The sequence below is a fragment of the Mustela nigripes genome, chromosome 5 (assembly GCF_022355385.1).
Source record: "Mustela nigripes isolate SB6536 chromosome 5, MUSNIG.SB6536, whole genome shotgun sequence".
NCBI classification, from domain to species: domain Eukaryota; kingdom Metazoa; phylum Chordata; class Mammalia; order Carnivora; family Mustelidae; genus Mustela; species Mustela nigripes.
In genome coordinates, this window is record NC_081561.1 from 46,591,497 (window position 1) to 46,602,502 (window position 11,006).

The following is an 11,006-nucleotide window of genomic DNA, read 5'->3' on the forward strand; positions in this document are numbered from 1 at the left end:
AGGCCATGGCATTTTTCTGCTCAGATCCATCTAATAACTCTCACCAAAGGCATAGTATAACCAGTAATTCCCTCCCACCACTACTACCTATCCTCACCACCTATCATTTTTGCCCACTCCTTTAGTCCTACTTAGTTTCAGCCACACCGGCCTCCTTTCCAGTCCTCAGACATGCAGAGCAGTCTCCCACTTTAAAGTCTTTGTACTTGCTTTTCACTCTGTTTCTAATGCTTTCCCCTCATGGAATAAAATAAAATATAAATATAAATAAATGTATATTTCTATATAAACATTTACATATAAATAAGTGCATATGTAAATATAAAATAAAATCCTTTATCCTCATTTTCCTTAGTACCTATTTAAATATCACCTTTGCTAAACTATGCAAAGAGCCCAGGTGTCCATCAACAGAGGAATGGATAAAAAAGATATAATGGACTATTACTCAGCTATCAAAAAGAATGAAGTCTTCCCATTTGCAACAACATGGATGGAACTAGAGTGCATTGTGTTCCATGGAAAAAGTCAAAGACAAATCCCATATGATTTCACTCATGTGGAATTGAAGAAACAAAACTGATGAACACAGAGAGGAAGACAAACCAAAAAAATTTTTAACTATAGAGAATGAACTGAGGGTTGCTGGAGAGGTGGTGGGTGGGGGAATGGGATAATTGGGTGAGCACGCACCTCATAAGGAGGGCACTTGATGTAATGAGTACTATGTGTTATATGCAACTGATGAATCACTAAACTCTACCCCAAAATTAATAATAAACTATATGTTAACTAATTTGAATTTAAATAAAACTGCATAAGTAAATAAATAAATAAATATGTCCTCAGCAAAGTCTTCCATAACCACTTATTATAAAAGAGCAGCCCTTCTCCCTTACTCTTGCATTCTTTATTTCCCTTTCCCTGCTTTTTCTACACTGCACCATTACCAGCTTAGTCTATGTTTTTATGTGTATTTATTTATTTAACTGGATAGCCTTCACCAGAACATAAGTTCTATGAGGGTCAAGGCTTTGTCTGTTACATTCACTGGTGTACCCCCAGCTCTCAGAATAGTGCCAACTGTGTAGAAGGCACTCAAAAAAAATGTATTGACTTATGATGGGAATGAACAGAAATGGTTCATAGCACCTTAGCATTCAGAAGACAGCCACTTCTTTAAAATGCCATCAATATCAGTTCCTCCAGAAAAAAGGAGCTAGACACTGACACTAGAACCACATAACTCCTAAATTCCCCTCTTGCTTAAACAAAACACACACACACACACACACACACACAGTTTCACTTATGTGTGAAACATAAGCAATAGCTTGGAGGGCCATAGGGGAAGGGAGGGAAATCCAAAGGGGGAGAAATCAGAGAGGGAGATGTACCATGAGAACTATAGGCCCTGAGAAACAATCTGGGGGACTCAGTGGGGATGAGGATGAGACTGGGTGTTATACTTAACTAATGAATCATTGAACACTGCATCAAGGACTAATTATGTACTATACAGTGGCTAATTGAATATAATAAAAATAATTTCTAAAAAACACACATACACAAAAAGTAAGTACTGAAATTCTCATAATTAAATATAGATGTAATCATAAGGTCCTCTTATAAACTTCATAAAGTTGCTGGTTTGAAAACATCATCTTAAGTATGTTTTGTTATATTTCATACTTCAACTAAATTCCTACTTAGACCGTACCCAACTAGTAGGTTCAAGATTCAATTACCTTTGGAGAAAATTTTATACTAACTTTTTAAAAAGAATTTTTAGAGAAAAATATGATGCTAAAATTTAAGATGTACATATCCTTCTCCTAGGAATTTCATCCTAGGTATATAAACTAGGAAAACCTTCCCATGTGCACACAAGGAAAAATGTATGCAAAATGTTTATTGCAGCATTAGTTGAAATAGGAGGAAATTAGAAACAATCTAAATATACATCAATAAAAGAATGGATAAATAAGCTGTGGTATATTCTTAGAGAGGATTACTAAATAGCCCTTAAGAATTAGAGCCTCAGGAGGAAAGAGGCAAGATGGCAGAGAAGTAGCAGAATGAAATGACATCAGGTCACAGGAGTTCAGTTAAATAATTATCAAACCAGGGCGCCTGGGTGGTTCAGTGGGTTAAGCCGCTGCCTTCGGCTCAGGTCATGATCTCAGGGTCCTGGGATCGAGTCCCGCATCGGGCTCTCTGCTCAGCAGGGAGCCTGCTTCCTCCTCTCTCTCTCTGCCTGCCTCTCTGCCTACTTGTGATCTCTCTGTGTCAAATAAATAAATAAAATCTTTAAAAAATAATAATAATAATTATCAAACCATTCCAAACACCTACAAACTCAACAGGAAATCAAAGAGAAGAAGAGAATCAGTTATAGGAACAGAAAATCAACCACTTTCTGAAATGTAGGATGTACAGAGCAGTGAATCTAAAGCAATAGACCATGGGTGGGTGGAGGACTGGCTCCCAGCAAGGGGTAGAGCAATGGGGCACAAAAGCGGAACTTTTTGAAGTTTGCTCCACTGAAGGATGTTGTTACAGAGGCTAAGCAGGGGTAGAGCCCTTGCAGGGACAGTGTGGTCTCAGGATCCAAAGGGTAACTGAAAGATTGGGGGTGTCCAAGTGTAGCAGAGTTCCCAGGTCTTGGAGCAGGAATGCCAACTACAGAGACAGAGCCAAGGAATGAGCGCTCAGCTCAGGGTTACCTGAAACCATGATCTGTGGCATAGTTGAGCCACTGCTCTTTGAGCAGGGTGGCAGGTGGCAGATCTGGGGAGAATCACCTTCCTCCCCTGGGCAGGAATCTGCTGGGTTTGGAGACTCCAAACAGGGCTGTGTGTCAGAGACAGAAACCCTCAGTCACAGGCCAGTAGAGCTCAGACTGTGGACAGAGACCAAGGAGATGGGAGTGAATGACCCCTTTTCTCTGAAGGCACACTGAGGAGTGGGGCCCCGAGCTCTCGGCTCCTCTGGGGTGGAGATTAGGAGGCTGCCGTTTTCATTCTCCTCCTCTAAAACTTTACAGAAAGTGTTCAGGGAACAAAAACTCCTGAGAGAGAACCCGAACTTCTTAGCCTGGCCCCTGGCAAGGGCAGTACAATTCCGCCTCAAGCAAAGACATTTTTGCCCCTCCCCCAGAAGATTAGCAACAACATCCAGCCAATTCCAAGCTCACTGATCAAGGAGAACAACAGAACTCCAGAGATAGGGAAAGCAATGCATGGAATTCATGGCTTTCTCCCCATGATCCTTTAGTCTTGCAAAGTTAATTTTTTTTATTTTATTTCTTTCTTATTCTAATTTTTTTAATTGTTCCTCTTTCCTCTTTTAATGTTTTTTAACCAGTGTATCTTAACAATACCTTCTCTCAAAAAATCTTTTTAAACCTTCATTATTATAGTCATGTTTTATCCTTCATTGTATTTAACCTTATTTTTTGTGTATATACATAGGGTTTTTATTTTTTCTACAAAATTTTGGGAAACAATTTCTTCTAATAGATCAAAATATAACCTAAATCTAGCACAGGGCTTTGTTTTAGTCTCCAGCCTGAGCACATTCTCTCCTTTTTTTTTTTTTTCTTTCTTTTCCCAACCAACTTATCTTATCAATTCCTTTTTTAGAATTTCTATCTTTACAGTCAATTCTATCCCTTCATCATGTTTACCCTTATTTTTGTATATATATAAGTTTTACTTTCTTTAAAATTTTGGGAGGTAGGTTCTTCTAAGAGACCAAAATACACCAAATATCGAGTGGGTGGCTCTGTTCTATTCACCAGTCTAACATATATATACATACACACACACCTATGTGTGTGTATAATAAATATTTTTATTTCTTTTTACCCCCTTTCTTCTCCCCCCTGGTTTGGGGTCTCCTCTGATTTGGTTAACATACATTTTTCTGGGGTCTTTGCCACCCTTTTAGTATTTTATTTTCTTGTTCATATATTCTTAGCTGGATAGAATGACAAGGCAGAAAAACTCACCACAAAAAAAAAAAAAAAGAACAAGAGGCAGTACTGATGGCTAGGGACCTAATCAATACAGACATTGGTAATATGTCAGATCTAGAGTTCAGAATGACGATTCTTATGGAGCTAGCCAGACTTGAAAAAGGCATGGAAGATATTAGAGAAACGTTGTCTGGAGAAATAAAAGCCCTTTCTGGAGAAATAAAAGAACTAAAATCTAACCAAACTGAAATCAAAAACGCTATTAATGAGGTTCAATAAAAAATGGAGGCTCTTACTGCTAGGATAAATGAGGCAGAAGAGAGAATTAGTGATATAGAAGACCAAATGACAGAGAATAAAGAAGCTGAGCAAAAGAGAGACAAACAACCACTGGACCACGAGAGATAAGTGATACCATAAGATGAAACAATATTAGAATATTTGGGATTCCAGAAGAAGAAGAAGAAAGAAGAGAACAAAGACAGAGAGAAAAAGAAAGGCAGAAGGTATATTGGAGCAAATTATAATAATTTCCCTAATAAGGCAAAGAGAAAAAGCATCAAAATCCAGGAGGCACAGAGAACCGCCCCCCTCAAAATAAAAAAAGACACAGAGGGGCAGAAGGTATACTGGGGGTAAGATGCTTTGGTTTACATTTTAGTGAGATCACTCTTGGGGAGCAATTTGGGGAGTAAAATAGAGGACTAAAGTGAATGGAAGTAGTAAGACCAGTTTGGAGGCTTTTATAATGATCCAGGCAAAAGATAATGAAGTCTTGAACTAAGTTAGTGTTATGGGAGTGGAGAAAAGCAAATGTAAGTAAAAGTATTTGGGACATAAAATCAATAACACTTTTTTTTTTAATTTTATATTAGGATGCCTGAGTGGCTCAGTTAGTTAAGTGTCTGCCTTCAGCTCAGGTCATGATCCCCGGGTCCTGGGATCGAGTTCCATGTTGGGTTTCTTGCTCAGCAGAGAGCCTGCTTCTCCCTCTGCCTGCTGATCCCCCTGTTTGTGCTCTCTTTCTCTCCCTGACAAATAAATAAATTTTTTAAAAAAATATATTTATTTGAGAGAGTGTGCACAAGTGTCCTCGAGCATAGGGAAGCGGCAGAGGGAGAGGGAGCAAGATTCTTAAGCAGACTCCATGCTGAGCACAGAGCATGAAGGGGTCTTGATCTCACAACCCTGAGATCATGAACTGAGCTGAATCCAAGAGTCCAGCATTCAACCAACTGTACCACCTTTGCATCCCTAAAATCAACAGGACTCATGTGCAAAGTGCAGAAGAAAATCCAAGTTGTCTTTCAACATTCTAGCTTGTTGAAATGAGTGGATAATAACTGTACCCACTAGGATAGGAAATTAAGGGGAAGTGCAGATTTGGAAGTGACAAGAGAGACAAAGAGTTAATATATTTTGATTCCAGCTATCTGTGAGAGGATATGCAGGAAGCAAGTGGCTTAATAGGCCTGTAGTTCTGTGAGAAAATTTTTGGTGTTCATATATAGTTGGTAATTTAAATCATGGAAGTGAGTAAGACCTACCTGGAGAATACAGAGACTGGAGGTTAAGAGAGAAGAGAACCAAGACTGGAACTCTGGGATCACCACATTGAAAGGGCAACAACAGAGGGGATCCAATGAAAAAGGCTGAACAAAAGTGGGTGGAGATATTGAGGAAGAATCCAGAGATCATAGAAGGCTACTTCAGGCCATTAAACCTGAGAATTGGTCAGCACAAACCCTGTGCCCTCTCCTGCATTGAAATAACTAAGAACTGCCTCCTTCTCCTGAAGGTTAATTTCTCCACCTGAGCTTTGGATGACTTCAAAATTGGATATGTAAACCCATGAAGAATGTTAGATATGTTGTCAAGAAAAATCTTAAGGGGATCAATTTCCAGACCCTCAAATTTCATATGACCCCTCCTAAAACTGACCTACCTGAGAACACACTTTAGGTCCAAGCATTAGAAAAGTTCTTTCCCACCTTCCCTTTAACAATCACTTCCTTGGGGCACCTGGGTAGCTCAGTCAGTTAAACCTCAAAACTGTTGATTTTGGTAAAGGTGATGATCTCAGGGTCTCGAGATCAAGCCAAGTGTCAGGCTCCCCACTGGACATAGACCCTGATAAGATTGTCTCTCTCCCTCTGCCTCTTTCTACCCCCACCCTTTAGAGCATACATGTGTGAGCGCACACGCCTCTAACAAAACAAAACAAAACAAAAACACTTTCCCTTCACAATAGAAAGGCATTCTCCTCATCCATTCTAAATTGTAATTGGATACATTTCACTAGGGTATAAAAATCTCCAAAGTGCCAAAGAAACAACCTAAGAGTTTAGTTTCAGTGAAAACTTGTTGAATCATTTAAGCACCTGAAACACATTATGGGCCTTCTGTCTTTCCATATCTTACAATATTTCTGTTAAGAGCTCGGCATGGCTCTCGAATTCTGGGCTCTGGAGCCACCTTCGTGACTTTTTCCAATTCTCTGCAATGTCTTTGGACTTAGACCAACTTCTTTCAGGTACAGCCTAGAAGCTCCAACCAACTTCTCTGGTGCTGTGGGAGACTGGGATCTCACACAGGTGTAATCCCGAATCTTAAGGAAATTAACGCTCTGCAGGGCAATGCTGGAGCTATGTTGCAGGTAGGTAAAGTCTTCCCCCTGTATTCAGAGAGATGGTTCTGAGACACATTTTTTTAGGCTCTCCCAGGTGATTGTGTGGTATCCAGAAGCCAGTCTTCTATAGCAGTGGCCAATCAGATAAAGCTTCCTTTATTAGCTCTCATCTTCTTCCTTTACTTTCCTGTCTCAATGTTTCCTGCATGGTAAGCCTTTGTCTCAGGCTCTGCTTTTGGGGAAACCTATGCTAAGGGAGTTGGGATTTCTGAATTCAGATATTTTGTAATATAGGGCAGAAGGAGTGATGACAATTTCATTTAACAACTTCCCATATTCCGTTTCTGGACTACTGCTAAAGGATACATCACCTTAGGGAGAGTGCTAAGAGAGAAAGAAGAGAGAATGGGAAAAATACTGAAGGCATCAGTATCTTATTTTACCAGGCAGCAAACTTAAGGCAAGGCTCTGTTTATTAGCTCTCTGTCGTAGAATTAGAATATTTGAGATATGTGGAAGGCACGCCTGAAAATCCAGCTGGCTATGAGGCACACCTTTTCTACATTTCTTTTTAATAAAAAGCATTTGGTGAGAACTCACTTCAGCTTTGTCTTGATCTAGGGCTCAAATCCGTGTTTTCATGATCTAAAGGAGGAAGTGAAAAAGTGCCTCTACCAGTCAATGTTGCAGCTTCAAGCAAAAGGAACATTCATGAAGGTAAGTTAGCATTTTATATCTTGAACATTTAACTGGATGTGTACGAGAAATATTTTTATATGGGCAAAAAATTTTGAAGACCACTCTATTGGTTTCCTTTTGTTACTATAACAATCACAAACTTGGTGACTTAATACACATTTATTCTGATCCAGTCTGATACGGGTCTGTCTGGCCTTAAAGCTCGGTGTTGGCAGAGCTGTATTCCTTCAATGGGGAACCTAGGAGAGAATATGTTTCCTAGTTTGTTTGTTCGTTTGTTTAGCTTCTATCACCATCCCAATTCCTTACCTCATTATCCTGTTCCTCCATCTTCAAAGCCAGCAATGTCAGACCAAGTCCCTCTCCCAGTGCCATCTTACTCTCTTCAGCCTCTCTTTCAGGTACAAGGACCCTTGTGATTATAGTAGGCCCACTTAATCAAACTTAGTCTTCCCATCTCAAAGTCAGCAGATTAACAACACTAAACTCAACTGCAATCTAAATTTGCTTTTGCCATAACATAACTTAAGACATTCTGAAGGTCAAAGATTGGGACATGGACATCTTTTTGGAATCATTGTTCTGCCAACCACAACCACTGTTCAAATTCCCACCTATTTCTTCATTTTTCTGGTACCATATACTATCAGTTAGTCTCTCTTTATATTATCAACTCCTTTCTATTTGTTTTTTCCTCAAGAGTAAAGAACACATCTATCTTATTCACCCTGTGCCTTATTATTGAACAGAAATGAATAAATACAAATAATTTAAAGATTTCTCTCCATTTAAACTCCCCACATTGAATTCCCCAGATAGAACTCTTTTTCTCTCCCCAGTCCCCTTCTTCACAGCCAAACATCTTGAAACAGCTTTTGTTTTCTGATTCATTTTCAGAAATGAAAATGAACCTTGTGAACCTCAAACCACAACTATGGTTTTCATCCATGAAAATACTCCTCTCCTTAAGGCAGTGGACTTTGTCATTAAATCCAAAGGCCATGCGACAGTGTGTAACACAATGTTGACCAGATTCTCCATACTGAAACTCTTGATTCCCTTGGTCTTTGTAGCCTCACAGTCCTGGCTTTCTTCCTATCTTTCTGTGAGGTGTTCCCAGTCTCCTCTGTGAGAGCCTATCCTTGTGCCTAGTCATATATCTTGCTGTTTGTTCAGGTTCTGTCCTAAACCCTGTCATAATTCTGCACACTCTCTAGACAGTCCCATATCTTGAGTACAATCTATAGGCAAATGACTCTCAAATTCATATCTCCAATCAGACCTGAGTTTCAGATTCACATATTCTACTATTGATTAAAATTCTCTATATGATGTCCTACAGGCACCTCAATTTTAACATACTGAGATCTGAATTTATCATTTGCTACCACATGTCAACCTACTTTAACTCTTGTATTCTCCTAGTAAATGCCACACCAATCTCCTCCTTGAACAAGACAAACCCTAGTTGTCATCCTCTGCAGCCTCATGAATCATCATCAAGTTCTATCATTTCAGTCTCCTAAATATGTCTTGAATCATCCACACAGCCACTTCCTAAATTTAAACCACCATTATTTCTTGCTTGGATTACTGGTCTTCCTGCTTCCAACTTTCTCCATTCTGGACCCCAACTGGAGCCAGAGTGCTTTTCTAGAAAACAAATAAAACCATGTAATTTTCCTGATTAAAAAACTTCAATGGGTCCCCACTGCCTTTAGTATCAAGACCCTAGCCTGATCTCTCACTCCAAACATACTCAGCTTTTTTCACTTCCTTGAACTTGTCATATTCTCCTATCCAGACCATCTTACATGCTGTTACTTCTGGCAAGCATACACTTCCCACATTCCTTGCCTCCCTATTTAGCTCTTACTTAATCTTGAACAGGAAGGCATTTCATTTTCTGAGATAGCAGAGGGAAAGGAATGGATGGCTAGGAGAATCCTTAATCCTGTAGTTGGAAGTAGAGGAATTGGAATTCATGCCTGATGCATTTCTCAGTGTAGTGGTAAAAGCATTTCCTTGGAGTGTGGGTGGGTACAAGTAGGTAGAGCATACAGCAGTTGGTGAAGATTTCCAGGTGTCATCCTTTAAGGGAAATAGGAAAGGGGGCATTTGTAGCTTCCAGACTGTATGCTGGAATGTATTTTCCAGGAATGCTAAGTCAAGCCTGTCCTTCTTAAATCCCATCCACCTGATGTTCAAATCAAATAGATTGTTGAAATTCTGACCTCTTTTGAATATCTTTACAATTTTTCACATGCTCTGTTTCAATTTTTGCTGAAAATAATTTGATCATTACAATAAAAACATGATTTGATATATGTATATATTGTGAGTTAATTACCACAATAGGTTAACATCCATTACCTCACATAGTTAAAATATTTTTCTAGTGATGACAATTTTTAAGATTTGCTCCCTAAGCCACTTCCATACCTATGATACAATATTTTAACCATAAAAACCATGCTGTGGTTTACATACCCAGGACTTGCTTATCTTATAACTGGAAGCTTGTTCCTTCTGACAACTTTCACCTATTTTGCTCATCTCCTACATCTCCCTTCTGGCAACAACCCATCTGTTCTCTGTATCTATTAGTTCAGTATTTTGAGATTCCACATTTAAGTGAGATTATATGGTATTTGTCTTTCTCCTTCTGACATTTCATTTAGCATAAAACCTTGAGTTTCATCAGTGTTGTTGCAAATGTCAAAATTTCCCTCTTACAGCCAAATAATACTCCATTGTGGGTATGCACCACATCTTTCTCCCTTTATTTTTTGATGGACATAAAGGTTGCTTCTATGTCTTGGCTGTTTTGAAGAAGACTGCAATATGAGGGTGCAAATATCTTTTCAAGATAGGTGATTTTCTTTCTTCAAAGAAATACCCAGAAGTAGAATTGTTGGTATGTCCTTTCTATTTTTAATTTTTAGTTCAATTTTAAATTTTTGAGTAATCACTATTCTGTCTTCCACAGTGGCTGTACCAACTTACATTCCCACCAACAGTGGAGGGGGGTTCCTTTTCTCTACATCTTCACTAACAATTGTTATTTCTTGGGTTTTTTTTTTAATAATAGCTATATTCTGATATGAGGAGAGATTTCATTGTGGTTCTTTTTGTTGAGGTATAATTGACAAACAACATTATATTTTGAGCTATAAAACATACTTATTCAATATTTGTATATATTGCAAAATGATCACCACAGTAAGTCTAGTTAATATCTATCACCACACATAGTTATAAATTTTGTTTCTTTTTTTTCCCTATTTTTTTAAATTTTTTAATAAACATATAATGTATTTTTATCCCCAGGGGTACAGGTCTGTGAATCGCCAGGTTTACACACTTCACAGCACTCACCATAGCACATACCCTCCCCAATGTCCATAACCCCTCTACCGACCCCCCTCTCCCCAGCAACCCTCAGTTTGTTTTGTGTAAGATTAAGAGTCACTTATGGTTTGTCTCCCTCCCAATCGCATCTTATTTATTCTTCTCCTACCCCCTAGCCCCGCACATTGCATCTCCACTTCTTCATATCAGGGAGATCATATGATAGTTGTCTTTCTCCAATTGACTTACTTCACTAAGCATGATACCCTCTAGTTCCATCCACATCATCACAAATGGCAAGATTTCATTTCTTTTGATGGCTGCATAGTATTCCATTGTATATATAGA